The sequence below is a fragment of the Piliocolobus tephrosceles genome, chromosome 14 (genome assembly GCF_002776525.5).
Source record: "Piliocolobus tephrosceles isolate RC106 chromosome 14, ASM277652v3, whole genome shotgun sequence".
NCBI lineage: Eukaryota > Metazoa > Chordata > Mammalia > Primates > Cercopithecidae > Piliocolobus > Piliocolobus tephrosceles.
Genome location: NC_045447.1, coordinates 52206632 through 52222959, shown reverse-complemented (window position 1 = coordinate 52222959; position 16328 = coordinate 52206632). Strand labels below are relative to the sequence as shown.

At 36.5% G+C, this 16328-nt stretch overlaps 1 protein-coding gene across 4 annotated transcripts in view; it reads right to left on the bottom strand.

Moving 5' to 3' along the window:
* The window catches only part of LINGO2 (leucine rich repeat and Ig domain containing 2), a 1250024-nt gene that overhangs the window by 68071 nt on the left and 1165625 nt on the right, over positions 1-16328 (bottom strand). The window contains exon 6 of one of the 4 annotated variants that reach the window (XM_023203901.2): positions 7603-7653. The exons of the other annotated variants lie outside the window; for them this stretch is intronic. The gene's annotated coding sequence lies outside the window, so the exon portion shown is untranslated. The remainder of the gene's footprint in view (positions 1-7602; positions 7654-16328) is intronic. 4 annotated transcript variants of the gene reach the window in all.

Below are 16328 nucleotides of genomic sequence, written 5' to 3'. Positions count from 1 at the left end.
TTCAAGAGAAAGCAGAATTGGGCTGGGTTCTGAAGACAGGCAAGAGCTGATGTATCAGAATGAGAAAGACACCAAAATAGGGTGATGGTTTGAAATGGAGGTATGGGTAGAGATAGAAATGTTGGAGAAGACAGCAGGGATCTCTGTTTTGGTGGCAGGTATGTGTATGAGAGGAGTTCCTTCAAGAAATGGGTTTGTGTTTTTATCTAATATGATTTTTAAAACCATCAACCAGCCCAGTAATAATGAACAGTAATGAATATAGGAGGTTTTTTTTTTTTTTTTTTTTTTACACATATGCAGTGAGGCTGCCTTTGTTATGCAAGAAGAGGAAATGTCCCCGATGCCCATAATTAGGCAGTATATCTGAAAGTGGCAGGATACAGTTGATTCCTTTCCTTGGAAAAAGGGAAACAATTAACTAGCTTTCCCAGTAACACATGACTCTCAACTGGATAAACTTTCTACTTCCTGCATGATGTGATTGGCTGAGATTGTAATCCAGTGGTCTTCAGTCAAAATCATGTCAGCCATTTCCCACTATTCCATAGTGTTATGTGCCTGCTGTGGACACTTTAGAAGGTCATATGTAGTTGTTTTAACCTTAGCCAAATTGTTTATCACGTTTCTTAACTGCTCTGGCGAGGATATAATCGTATTTGTGGTTCCCAACTTCTCTGAGATGATTCGAGAACAAATAAGACAGGACTGAAAAACTTTTCTTAGGGCCTCATTTTATTCCTCTTTCCCTTTCCCATTCTCTTGCCAGTCTGTTTCCCTTGACTTTTCTTCCCCAGTTTCTATCTAATTCTCCACATATCCTAAGACATTTGGTATTCAGTGTTCCAAATTGATACTTATTTTTTATGTAAGAAGTTCAATCTTTTCTTTCTAAGTTTATTTAAAGAATATGGCTGGTTCCAATGTCTTGTTGGGCTGTAGGCTTGTTTATTTTGAGTGTGTTGTGTTGGGGGTGATTTCTGTCTGAGATTCATTTCAGCTGATGAGGGAAGTAAAAATGGCAATGAGTTTGAATATATTTTTAATATATAAACTTTTATTTTGATTGCAGCTTTGACAGAATTGCATTTTTAAAATCTTTCCTTTATAGGGCCAAGACAGAGCAGAGGAAAAACAGCTTCATAAGAAAGCATCCAAAAATGCATAGGTGGCCTTATCATTTTGAGAGAGTCAAACTGGCCCAGTATTCCTTCTTTGTCTGGTTTCTATTAAAGCCATTAATGGATTCAGAGCACTGCACTTTCTGTCTATCTTCCTAAAGATGTAAACCCCAGTAGCATCAGAATCATATGAATAGGCCTGTATGTACTGATAAGCAATTATCACTGGGGTAAAAGGAATAACGATAAGGTCTAGGCCTATCACAGGGCAAAGACATTAAGATTTATTTCCAGTGTTATCAGGAGAGCTTTGCTTCCCATGCAAAGCTCCTTCTGGAAGAAAAAAAAAAGATGGAGAAAAGCATAAGGAGAGATTATATTTCTTGCAAACATTTATCAATCAAAACAAACTCTGAATGTAAAATTGAAACACAATCACAAAGTCAATTTTAAATGGGGAAAAGAGCCACAGAAAACATGGGCTTTCTGAGGATTAAAAAGAAGAAATGTTTACCTAAGATTTAAAAAGTCCTTACCAGAGATCACAATAGTGGGGCTATCAGAGGGAGGAATAGTGGAGATTGCCTTTACAAATGATTTGGGATTGAAATAATTTATATGGCTTGTATCCAGCAACTGAGAGCAAGATGGAAAATTTATAGAACTGTATAAAATGCCTTGCATTAGATGAAAACTATAAAAAATAGAACACAAGCTCAACTCCAGGGACACAGAATTTTTTTATTAGGAAATCTAGGTTGGCCATGGAATGTAATTTTAATCATGAACTCAATGATGATGCATATTAATTCCAAGCCAACCCTTTTAACCATGGCATATTTTGCCCCAGTAGGACTATGATAATCTCTCAAGGATAGATGAAAACTCTATTAGGGAACACTTCTCACTACATGTCCTTTCTTAAGGCATCCTCTCAAATAAAAATTTTAAGGAGTCAGTCAGCTGAGGAGCTATCTAGCAGATCATGGCATGCTAAAATGATGCATTGTACATTAACCTCAGTGGTGCCGTATCTCAGAAATGCCTTCCACTAAAACTGAACAGCAATACCTAACAAATGTTTATGGTTGAACAACTGTAGAGAGCAGCTAATCCAAATATACTGAGCTAGTCTAATTCATTATATCTATTCATGTAACAATTATTTATTGAACACCACCTAGTGTCAGGCACCAGACTAAGTACTAGGGATGCTTCCGACCTGGACTCTTGTGACTAGCAATGGGGCAATCTTGTGTTTCACTAGTCTGCTAGTTTGCTTTTAAACTGTTTTATAAAGTTAGTATCTCCTCTTTAAAAACAAAATCACTTATACAGCATAGAATAGTAGACTTGCACAGATAGAAAAACTCAGAGGCAGTCATCTAGCCCAACTCCTTAATGTAAGAAAAAGTTCCAGTCTCTTGTTGACAGCCTCATAGTGCACGTTACAAAGTGGCCCCAAACCCAGGAAATGGTGATATGTGCAATAGTAACAGACGCCTTGGAGAGTCATTTATAGAACAATAGAAAACAATTGCATGGTAGAAGAGGAGGAGAGTAGGAAAGACAAAAAGTGCTACACATGAGGAAAACTGAGAAACAGTCCAGTACCAAGTAAAGGCTTCCTAGCACAAGTTACTATTTTACTACTCCAAAAATGAACAGTAAACCTGACTGTGAAAATGTCCTTTTAATTATGTTTTATCCACTAAGATAACCTATCTTTGTTTCTGAAGCATTAAAATGGCTCTATTGATAATTAAAATAAAATGGTTATGGTGAACCCTCTCAGTCACCAGATGCCCCGACAAATAGAACGAAACATTGGAGAACATATAATGGGATTCTTTCTATCAGTTTTACAGATAATTCCATCAAACTGACTCTCATACCTTGGAGCTGCAGAACCATCATTGGTTTCCTAAATGTTATTTTTTATTTTCATAATCATCTGACCGTTGGATGGCAAACATACCAATTTTTATGCTATAGGAAGAACACGTAAGTGACCTGGTGAAAGTCACAAAAGAAATCAAGATTATGGTCTACATTTTTCTGGCTCTTGGCTTGGTTTTCTTTCCATTTTATCAAGGTATCACTCATAAGCAGTCTAATGTTCAAAAAGTTCATCAGGTGAGCTCTTCCTCTGCTCATGACAGCATTCATGCGGCATCTTCCACCAAGCTTGGATGGTGAAGATGACCAGTGCATGTTTACTGAATGATCACTTTTTGTTGAACTCAGGGGCTTTTGCTATATGTCCTAATGGAGCTCCCGTCTTACATCGTTTGTCATCAGAATCTCCTTCACTCTCAGGAGAAGTCTGCAAAGGTGAGTGGTTTTCCATGAAAAGTGATAAAGTAGGGAGAAACTCAAAGATTATGTTGCTGCATTGCAAACTAATGGAAAATATTAAAGTCTAATATGATTCTCTTATGTTTCTCAGCCTTCTGGAATTTATTCCTCTATGTCATAACTTGTGTATTAAAAATATACATCTGTTTACCTGTATTATAAAGATGATATCTATAACATATAATGTGTAAATACAACTAGGAGGCACAGCTGTACCCTTCTTAAATCACAGTGAACAAATCCGTTAAATGTAACTCCACTGTTACAACTTCTATTCACCATTGCACTGAAGCTTCTACTCAAGACAGTTACGGAAGAAAAAAGGGAGACTCACAGATTGTAAAGGAAGAATTAAAAATCTTTGTTGATGACATTATATATGAAAAATCTAAAATAATCCACTAAAAATTATTAGAACTAAATGAGTTTAGCAAGATTTCAGAATACAAGATCAACATAAATATATAAACTTTGAATGTACTTGAACAATCTGAAAATGAAATTTAAAAAAAAAATTCAATTTCCAATAGCATCAAGAAGAATAAGATACTCAGAACTAAGTTTAAAGACCAAAGTATATGGAAATATATCACATATTCACCTATTGGAAGGCATAATACTGTTAAGATGACAGTGCCCCACCAAAGTGATTTGCAGATTTAATGTAATACATATCAAAATCATGACTTTTTTTTGCAGAAATAGAAAAGCTGATTTAAATTTCATAAAGAATTATAAGGAACCCAAGGTGCCAAAACAATTTTGAGAAAGAATACACTTGGATTATTCACACTTCCCAATTTCAAAATTTACTATAAAGCAACAGTAATCAAAACAGTGTGGTACTGACATTAGGACAGACATATAGACTAATGGAATAGAATTGAGAGTCTAGAAATAAATTTAATTTTTTTGACACATAGTTGAAAGGGAAAACAGTTTTGTTTCAACATATGGTGCTGAGACAAATGGATATCCATATGCAAAAGAATAAAGTTGAAACCCTACTTCAAACTACACACACAAAAAAAATTAACTCAAAATGAGTCATAGACACAAACTATAAGGCTCTTAGAAGAAAACACAGGCATAAATCTTCATGATCCTGGGTTAGCTAAGACCTTCTTAGTTACAATATCAAAAACACAAGTGATGAAAAAAAAAAGATAAAATGGGCTCTATTAAAATGAAAACTAGAGATGCAAATACAATTAAGAAAATGAATAGTCAACCCACAGAATGCAATAAAACATTTGTAAATTATAAATACATAATAAAAACTTGTAACATCTATAGAACTTTTATAACTCAATAATAAAATAATCCAATTAAGAATAGGCAAAAGATATGGATAGATATGCCTCCCAAGAAGGTTTAAAAATGACCACTAAACACATGAAAAAAAAAAAAATTCAACATCATTAGCCATCAGGGAAAGACAAGTCAAAGCCACAATGAAATACGACTTCACATCTGCTAGATGGTTACAATAAAAAAGACAGATAGCAACAAGTGTTGACAACAATATGGAGATATGGGGACTCTCATATATTGCTGGTGGAAATGTAAAATGGTGTAGCCTCTTTGAAAAAGTTTGGCAGTTTCTCTAAAAGTTACTATGGTAACATAGGTGTACCACATAACCCAGCACTTCTATTCCTGGGTACATACTCAAGAGAAGTAACAATAAATGTCTGTACAAAAACCTGCATGTGAATATTCATAGCACCATTTTTCATAATAGCCAAAAAGTAGAAACTTCCAAATGTCCATAAACTGATGGATAAATAAAATATGTTATCCATATCTATGCAAAGAAGTATCCTTTGACAATAAAAGGGAAAAGTACTGATACATGCTACAATCGGGATGAATCTTGCTATCATTATGCAAAGTGAAAAAGGTCATTCATAAAAGATCACATATTACATGATGCCAGTTATATAAAATGTCCATAGAGGAAGCAGAAAGTGTACATCATTGTGAATTTTCTAAAAACCACTGAATTGTACACCTGTGTATCTTTAAATTTTAGTAATAAATGTTGTAATTAAAAAGAAAATTTAAGTATAACTGATTTACATAGAGTTCAAGTTGTAACAGCATTGAGTCAGCATGACTTTGCCCTAATATAGTTTGTAACCTAGACACCTGGACACTGAGATCTCACTCTGGGCTCCTTTCCTCACCGATATTATACCAACTTGATTGTTTTTTTTCAAGCATTATAATCCCTCGCTTTTGCTCCAAATAAAATCTTACATGGAAGCTCAATGTATAAAGCAGAGAAAAGCCCTGTTTTTCTGATTCAAATAGGGATGGAGGTTCTAGATCCTACCCAGTCAGGCTTATTTCCTGAGTTGTTCCCTGCAATATCCTCAAATAGACACAGAACACCATGGGCTCAGCAGCATTCCCTAGAAATACTGTTTTAAAATCAATCAAGGCTGGACACAGTGGCTTACGCCTATAATCTCAGCACTTTGGGAGGCAGAGGTGGGAGGATTGCTCGAGGACAGGAGTTCAAGAGCAGCCTGGGGAATATCGTGAGAACCTGCGACTCCAGAAAAAAAAAAAAAATTAAAAAATTAGCAGGCATGGTGGCACATGCCTGTAGTCCCAGCTACCGGGGAGGCTGAGGTGGGAGGATGATCTCCTGACCCAGGAGTTCCAGGCTGCAGTGAGCCATGATCAGGCCATTGCACTCCAGCCTGGATGACAGACTGTCTCTAAAATAAGATAAATCCAAATGGGTTTAAAAGATACCTTCCAATCTTAACATTATCCACAGCGTATCACTTGTGGTTTAGCAGTCAAGTAGGTACGACATATGGAACAAAAAAATAGGTGGGTGAAATTGAGTGACATTACATCAGTCAACTGGTCTAGGGAAAGGGGATGCGAGTAGAGAAGGGTTTGAGAGAATGAGAAATAAGTCAAATATAAGGGGCCAGGTCAAATTGATTTTTAAAGTCAGCAGTAAGGAATGAAGGCTGAATTTCTGTGACACGACAATTCTGGTGCCAGCAATATACATATTTTTTTTTAATCGTAGGCAGGGAAATCATGTTTGGAAAAATTCCTTTACAGGTTTTTTTAGGAGTAGAAGACAAGACAGGTCTGGATATTTAGAGAAAAGGAATCAAATACTGTGTACATTTTGCATTAGGAAATAGCAAGAATAGAGAGTACGGGGTGCAGGGGAAAGCGTCAACATACCTCACTTAGAAACATGGAAGAATAGCTGAATAACTTTTAAGGACAGTAAGCAATTTGAATTTATGTGATATAAACCCCTCTTCATTGTCCCCAAATCTTGACTTCAGTGTGCTGCACACTCAAATATATGGTACTGTAGCAGTAGAAGGTCAGGCAGATGGGTGAAGTTATATGGGCCACTTTTCTACTCCATTTACTTAAAAGTGATGGAATTTTATTTGATATACATGTTAGTTAGAAGCTTTAGGACCATAGGGATTGCTGAGCTCTGTGCATTTTCATCTTACTGCAGAGTTTAAATACCCTAAGTGTGGTCACAAACTATGAGAAACCCTTAGGCTAAGCATTTCTAATGTTGTTCCTGGCAAGGGAAGATGCCTCCTGCGGTGGACAGTCAAGAAGACACAGGCAGGGCATGAACTCAGATCCACATGTATGTCACCAACTGCCCTGAATGTCAAAGGGAACGTTGGTCTCAGCTGTTAACCCCAAGGCTCTGAAGGACAGTTACGTTGTGTGGGTTACTCTTACAACCAGAGGATTAACACATTTATTTCTTCATCTACGGTGCAGTGGAACTTGGTGATTATGTTCTTTTGCCAGCTTTGTGTCAGTACAATCCCACCTTTATTTTTCCCCACAAGAGTTGGTTTAGGACTTCATAAAAGGAAACAAGACTCCTCTTACCACCGAGCAAAATTGTCTTCTCTTTCATTTTGCCTACCGCAGGGTAGTGGTTGGGAAAAGAGTGGAGGGAAAGGGAAACTGAGAAGCATGGATAAAGTCGCATACATGTGAACCACACATGGGGAGGATGTGAAGGTGGAGAGGAGCTGGTCTCACGTGGACTTTATGCCTTCCCCACTTGCGAGAGAATGGAGAGTTTAAAAAGATTCTGGTTTACCTTGCTTTTTTGCATGTGGCCAAAAGGGTTATAGGTTCCTCCTGATTTCCACTCAAGGGTAAAACAAAATGTTAATCAAAGTCAGAGTCTTCTAGGTTCTAACCTTCTCTAATGCCTTTTCTCTACTGTCTCTACTGCCAACGGCCATTCAACGGCAGTGAGAGGAGTGTGATGCTAATCATAGTTTTACAAGATGTAGTCTGACTTTCTGTTCCTGAAATAATCCCTTCAAGCCACCAGCCCCTTCTTTGCTCACTCTACTTTTCTGATTGGCAATCCCTCCATACTGTCTGGCCAAGACATTTTACTCCAGAAGCCATTAATCTACCATCAGTTATTTTAGTTGGGGTTTGTGACTTTCTCAAGATGTTCATTTTTGCTCACAGCTGCCACCTCCCTGGGAAACTCCCAGTTACAGTCCCAAGGAGCCTACTTTCTTCTCTTTCCCTTTATGATATCTCCATTCAAAAACTGTCCATCTGAAATTGACTATTAAAAGAAACATCACATTCTCTAAATTCCTACTGTTTGTTCTCCATCTTTGGAAAGCGTCAGAATCGCAGGGCTTAAGACAGATTCCTGAGCTCCACCCTGATTCTGATTGTGGAATGACAAAGAATGCTGCCTGACACTCTTTTTCTAACAACTTCTCCAGTAATACTGATGTTGCTGGTCTAGGGTTAGCATATTGAGAACTACTGCTTTACGCATTCTAAACCTACAAAATGTTGCAATGATGTTTTAGCATAGGGTACCCTGGGTGTATTTTCTGAGCACTGGGTCTCCAGTAACAATCATATTTTTAGGGATGATGAAAGACATTTTGACACATAGAATTCCCTATTTCTACCTTCCACTTCTGATCTTATTTCTTTTTCTTCTCCTTTATATATATTTTTAAATTCTTCACTTTTACTCTCCTTTTCCTCCCGTCCGAAGCCTGACTTAGAAGAGTCTCATGATCCAGATGACTGTAATATATAATAGGAGTAGTGTGAGAAAGCAGCCCAAAGGTAAAAGGAATCTGCTCATCTGCTATACTCAGGGAAATCTCATCGTTGTTAAACTAATGCGGTCTCTCCTTCCTCTAGCATAGTTATTCAGGAATCAAAATTATCCAAATATCCTGCACACATTTGGCTTAAAACTTTCATCAGTATTTTCAACAATTGTCAAATGCTCTTGTACAGAGGAATGTGGCAAAGACCGGTAGTGAATGAGAAGAAGCTGATGGTAAGTAGCTCTACTTTTAGTTTCTTATTGTCTACAATGGCTCTCCATCTTGAAGCCTGAGCTTTGCTTTATGGTTGGTTCCTGGCTTGCTAATAAGATGCAGATGTTTCCCACAAAGAATGGATTTCTGATTTTTTTTTTCTATACCCCTACTTTCTCTACTTGGAGTTGGAAATCAATAAGTTCAAGGGAATGTATTACCTTTATCCTCTTAGCACATAAAATTGGAAGATGATAGAGTTTTAACTAGTTGTCAGATTGTTAGGTGAAAGGATATTTCTGGCTAAAGAATGGGGCTTTCATTGCCCTTATTTTCTTTTCAATTCTTTCTTCAGTTCCTAGAAATGAAACTAGTTACATTGCTAAGGTGAAGAGGTACATGCTCTGGTATTTTTGCAGTGAAGTTCTTCAGGCCCCGACACCTCTCTCAAGCCCAGATGTCAATCATTTCTAGCATGTACAGCCTTTTTTTTTTTTTTTTTTTTTTTTTTTTGCCACCACTGTGTAGGATTTGGTTACCACTCAAATTATGGCAAGTTAATCTGCAGGCCTTATTAAATAATTCTTAGAAACACATGAACACAGTTGGTGTGCTCGAGCATTTGGAAAATTAAATTATCCTTTAGAATTAGCCCACTGAGCTGGAAGAAAATAAAGAACACTTACCAAAGGGGAAAAAATGACAAAAAATTCTAATGACTAATGGTTTTTAATTATAATTGCATAATAGTCTCTTGATACAAGTGCTACTCATTGTTCTGATAATTCAACTAATCCATTAGGCCCTTCCATACATATGCAAGTACCTAGATTAGAAAACAGAAGAATAAGATTATGTAATTGCACTCAAGAGCCTTAAATTAGATCAATTCAATGGCACTCTTAACCATCCTACTATTAGCAAATGCTGAGAATACGAGAAATGATAAGCAGCTTCCAAATGATATACTAGATAATTGTCTTATCCTGGATTAAAAAAAGTAAAATTTAACAAAGGTAACATTTAGTTTATAGTAACATTTTAAAAATTTGATGATTTATGCATAGTGCTGCCATAAACATTCATCTACTAGTTTTTATGTAGACACAAGTTTTTATTTCCCTTGGACATATTCTTAGGAGTTGAGCCACAAAGTAGTTATATTTTGTGATGGTCTGACCTTGAAGGGCCCACATAAGATAATTCTATCTGTGTTGGTGGTTATAAGAATCTAGGTATATGTTAGTCCTCATAGAACTGTACACCAAAAAAGTGACTACTACCTCATGCAATATTTTTAATAATTTAGAAAACTCTCCAAATAATCTGTAGATTTATAATTTGCAAACTAATTATTACAAGGAACATTAAGATATCTCTAGTGCTTCAAAAAACTAAAATTTGTACAAAAATATGGTGATAAAATAGTTCCCGAAGTGAATAATTTTTAGTGGGTAAAGTTATGTATCACATATACCAAAGTTATATCTCAAATTGAATGTCAAGAGAACTGGAAATTCTCTGATCCAAAAGGCAACCAAATTGTCCATGCTACTCTAAGTCCTTATCCAAGATCCTTTAACAAAATGGAAATATATCAGTGCAAAGTAATTCTTGGATACAAGCTGGGATGACAAGTTCCTCTTATTAAACCTACTGATTTCATTCTCCTGTTCTCCCAAGGTTTAGCCAAAGCAGGTCTTACATTACGAATTTCTTGTAGGATTGAGAAAAGTTTCCACTTCTGTACATGTAGCCTACACATTTATCCAATGGAGAATTGTTAAAACAATTTTGTTATAAAAATGCATAGAACACACACGGGACAATAATGTATTGAGAAATTTCAGTTAAATTATAAATTTTACCGTCAAGCCTACAAATAAATCATCAACGCAATAATTCTGAGGTTCAATGTTTAAATAACAAGTAAATTGGGAATCTTCCCTCTATGTTTAAATTCCATGTTTAACATTGTCTGGAATAAATTTATATCAATATTACTTGTGATATTTTCAATTTTGAAAGCAATTATTACATTAGGAACATAGGTTTTGGAAAGAATCACAGCTAATGGCCATGAAAGGGCAAGATGCCAAGGATAGTTCTGTTTAACTAAGTTAGAACGTACATCGTGACAAACTAATAATCACAAAACTAGAGCTATCTTTGTCCCTTTTCTACCCTCAAAACAACCTGAGACTCAGTTGATAATCCCAGTTTACCTTAATGTTAAGAACTTTTAGTGATTATTTTGTTCATTTTACAAATATATATTGGATAAAACTATGCACCTTGAACCGTGATGAATGTTTCAGATGCAATGGAGAGCAAATCACTTGAACTCTGATTTATAAGAGGAGACCAAATAATCACACAAACACTTCATGAGAAACTGTGCTAGCCATTATGAAGGAAAAGTAAAAGGGACAAAAACAAAAAAAAACCTCAGGGATCTATTAAGGAAATGTATCTATTCTGAAGTTTAATGGAGGCTTCCCTTGGGGAAGTGGCATTTTGATCCAAATTTTGTGACCAATGACGTGTATTTCCTGATTCCAATTTCTTTTCCCTCCCTCGTTCCAGCTAATATCCAAGAATAATCTCAGGGTAATTGCTTTAGGTTCCAAATGGGACCTAAAATTACATTAAAACCTGGCAGTAGATACAATGGCAGTGGCCTATGTGGGACTCTGAGCATAGGCTTGGCATTATGTCCAGGGTTTCTGTTGCAGTTCCCACCACTTCCAAATATTTAGGTCAGACTATCTGAGGTACAACATGAGCTGCAAACCCTTTTATCTTTCTAGGATATTTTTATCCCCTGAAAGTCTGACTTCTTACATGAATTTAATATTATCAAGAAATAGGAAGGAGAACTGTATCTGACAAATATGACGTTTCAAATCAGAGTCAGAAGTTCTTATATTAACAAAGAAATTTCCCACAGAAATAATAAAAACTCCTAAGAGACTACTAAAGAATACCTCTATGCGCACAAGCTGAAAAATCTAGAAGAAATTGATAAATCTCTGGAAATATACAACTTCCCACGACTGAACCAGGAAGAAATTGAATACCCAGAAATATCAAAGAGCTCCAAAATTAAGAAAAAAAAAAAAAGCCTACAAACCCACAAAAAGTCTAGAACCAGACAGACTCACAGTTGAATTCTACCACATGTATAAAGAAGAGCTGGTATCAATCCCACAGAAAATAGTCCAAAAAATTGAGGAGGAAGAACTTCTCAACTCATTCTATGAAATCAGCATCATCCCGATACCAAAACTTAGTGGAGACACACTGCCACAACTTCAGGCCAATATCCTTGATGAACATAGATGGAAAAGTCCTCAACAAAATACTAGCAAACCCAAACCAGCAGCATATAAAAAAAGCTAATTCACCACGATCAAGTAGGCTTTATCCCTGGGATGCAATGTTGGTTCAACATACATAAATCAATAAATGTGATTCACCAAACAGAGCTAAAAACAAAAACCACATGATCATTTCAATAGATGCAGAAAAGGCTTTTGATAAAAGTCAACATCCCTTCATGTTAAAAACTCTAGAACTAGGCATTGAAGGAACACATTTCAAAACAATAAGAGCCATCTATGACAAACCCACAGCCAACATTACACTGAACAGGCAAAAGCTGGAAACATTCTCCTTGGGAACTAGACCACCACAAGGATGCCCTTTCACCACTCCTATGCAACATAGTACTGCAAGCCCTAGCCAGAGCAATTAGGCAAGAGAAAGAAATAAAAGGCATGCAAATAGAGAGGAAATAAAAGTATCCCTGTTTGCAGACATTATGATTGTATAAACTAGAGAACACCATAGTGTCTGCCCAAAAGCTCCTTGGTCTGATAAATTCAGCAAAATTTCAGGATACAAAAATCAATGTACATAAAACAGTAGATCATAAATCAATACATAAAAATCAGTAGTACTTCTATGTATCAGCAACATCCAAGCTGAAAGTCAAATCAAGAACACAATCCCATAAGCCACACACAGTAAAATACCTAGGAATACAGCTAACCAGGGAGGTTGAAAGATCTCTACAACGAGAATTACAAAACACTGCTTAAAGAAATCAGAGATGACACAAATTGGAAAACATTCCATGCTCATGGATAGGAAGAATCAATATTGTAATAATGGCCATACTGCCCAAAGCAGTATGATTCAATGCTATTCCTATGAAACTACCAATAACATTTTTCTCAGGATTGGAAAAAATTTTAAAATTCATATGGAAACAACAGCTTAAATAGCCAAGGCAATCCTAAGCATAAAGAACAAAGCTGGAAGCATCACACTACCTGACTTCAAGCTATACTACAAATCCACAGTAACCAAAACAGCATGGTATTGGAACAGAAACAGACCCATAGAGCAATGAAACAGAATAGAGAGCCTGGAAATAATGCCATATGCCTGCAATCATCTGATCTTTGACAAAGTCAACAAAAGCAAGCAATGGGGAAAGGGATACCTAGTCAATAAATGGTGCTGTGCTGACTGGCTAGCCATATGCAGAAAACTGAAACTGGACCCCTTCCTTACACCATATACAAAAATTAACTCAAGATCAATTAAAGACAACCATATAACCTAAAGCTATAAAAATCCCGGAGGAAAACCTAGAAAATACCATTCTGGACATAGGTCCTGACAAAGATTTCATGATGAAGATGCCAAAAGCAATTGCAACAATAACAAAAATGACGAATGGGATCTAATTAAACTGAAGCACTTCTGCACAGAGATACAGAATGAAAGAAACACATTCTCCCATACAGAATCAGAATATATTTGCAAGCTATGCATCCAAAGTTCTAATATCTAGATTCTAAGAAACTTAACAAGCAAAAAATCAAACTTCATTAAAAAGTAGAAAAAGGACATGAACAGATACTTTTCAGAAGACATACATGCAGCTAATAAGCATATAAAAAAATCCTCAACATCACTAATCACTGGGGAAATGCAAATAAAAACCGCAATGAGTTACCATCTCACATCAGTCAGAATGGCTATTACTAAAAAGTCAAAAAATCACAGATGAAGGCAAGGTTGCAGAGAAAAGGGGGCACTTACACATAGCTGGTGGGAATGTAAATTAGTTCAGCTATTGGAGACAGCAGTGTGGTGATTTCTCAGGGAGCTTAAAACAGAATTACCATTTGACCCAGCAATCCATTATTGGGTATAAATTACTATAAAGACACATGCACACACATATTCATTGCAGCACTATTCACAATAGCAAAGATGACGAATCATATACACTATGGGATACTACGCAGCCTTAAAATAGAGTAACATCATGTCCTTTGCAGCAACATGAGTGGAGCTGCGGGCCATCGTCCTAAATGAACACAGGAACAGAAAACCGAATACTGCATGTTCTCACTTACACATGGGAGCCAAATATTGAGTACACATGGACACTAGGAAGGGAAAAACAGACACTGAGGCCTACTTGAGTGTCGAAGGTGGGAGGAGGGGGACTGAAAACCTACCTATTGGGTTCTATGCTTATTACCTGGGTGATGAAATAATATGTACACCAAACCCCTGTGACATGCAGTTTGCTAATATAACAAAGCTACACATGTACTCCTGAACCTAAAATAAAAGTTTAAAAAAAAAAATCAGTTTCCAACTATGTGGACCTAGGAGAACATATATATTTTCCACTCCTTAGTAATGGGTTAGCAAACACATAATAAAAGCTCACCCCAACTAGTGAGCGCTCGGTAAGGAACTATGGAAAGAAAGGAAGATTAGAACCCTGATTTTGTCTTTTATGTTACTATGGAGAAATACAAAACTCACCAATGAAACAAACTGAAGGCAGTGACAAAAAATATTGTAGGTAATACAATCAGGCATTTAATCTGAGTAAAATATATATTAGAATTTAGCAGTGTTTTAAGTGGCAGGGTCGTGGCCTATTCCCTATTCTTTTTGCTTGTCTATACTTTCTGAATATTCCACCATTCTATTTTTTCATTAGGGATACAAAAACTTTTTCTAAAAATAATGTGTGTGTGTATTATATTGCTTATCAAAATTCAGGGTTCAAGCCTCGGTTCTTTCACCAATTTAACCAACTTCCTGAGTAACTACCTTTCGCAAATCCCCCCTGCCTCCTAGACTCAAATTCTTCCTACTTGTCAAATGAGGAGATGGGCCAGGTCTGTTTCCTAAACTTAGCCAATCTTCAGAATCCTTTCAGCCAACTGTTAAAAATAAAATCCCAAGAGCACCTGAAATCAGCCAAATGAGACACTCCAGAGAGAAGCCGGGGAAGATGTGTTTTACAAGTGCCCCCAGGTGATTCGTAGAAATAGCCAAGCTTGAGAAATGCTAGAGTAGATGATGCGTATGGTCACTTCCAGTCTGAATGGACTATCTCTGCATTAACATTTAGCACATAGCATGCAATCCCACTCTAAGTGGGAAAATGACTCTTGTTGGAACTGGGCAGGAGCACTCAGAGCACAGCCTTTCTTTTTTTATCTGGTTTCAGTGTTAGGGTGATGCTGGGCTTATACAATAAATTAGAAAGTGTTATTTGGGAAGCTGAGGAGGGCAGACCACTCGGGGTCAGGAGTTTGTGACCAGCCTAACCAATACAGTGAAACCTCGACTCTACTGAAAATACAAAAATTAGCCAAGTGTGGTGGCAGGCACCTGTAATCCCAGCTACTCAGGAGGTTGAGACATGAGAATCATTTTAACGTGGGTGGTGGAGGTTGCCGTGAGCCGAGATTGCACTACTGCACTCCAGCCTGGGCAATGGAGTGATACTCGTCTTACAGAAAAAGGAAAATGTTCCCCTCTGCTTCTATTTTGAGGAGATTGTAGAAAATTAGTATCATATCTTTCTTAAATCTTTGGTAGTATTCACCAGTGGAACCATCTGGGCCTGGTGCATTATTTTTTTTGAAAGGTAATTAGTTATTGATTCAACATCTGAAATAGAGGTAAACCTCTTCAGATTTATCCATTTCTCCTTGTTTTGGTAGTTTGTGTCTTTCTAGGATTTGGTCCACTTTAAGGTGTCAAAATTGCAGGAGTAGTTGCTTGTAGCATTTCCTTATCATTTAAACCTCCTTGGAATCTATAGTAATGACCCCTCTTGCATTTCTGATATTGGTAATTTGTGTCTTTTCCTTATTATATTGTTATTATTTTTGGCTAGCCTGGCTAAAGATTTATCAGTTGTATTGATCAAAGAACCAGCTTTTGGTTTCATTGCTTTTCTTTATTGTTTTGTTTTCCACTGCTTTGATTTTTGCTCTAAAATTTTTTATTATTTCTTTTCTTCTGTTGCTTTAGGCTTAACTTGCTCTTTTTAAATTTCCTATGGTGGAAGCTTAAATTATTGATTTAGATATTTTTTCTAATATATGCACTTGATGCTACAAAATATTTCTAAGGACTGATTTTTTCTGTATCATACATAAGTAATATTTTCATTTTCATT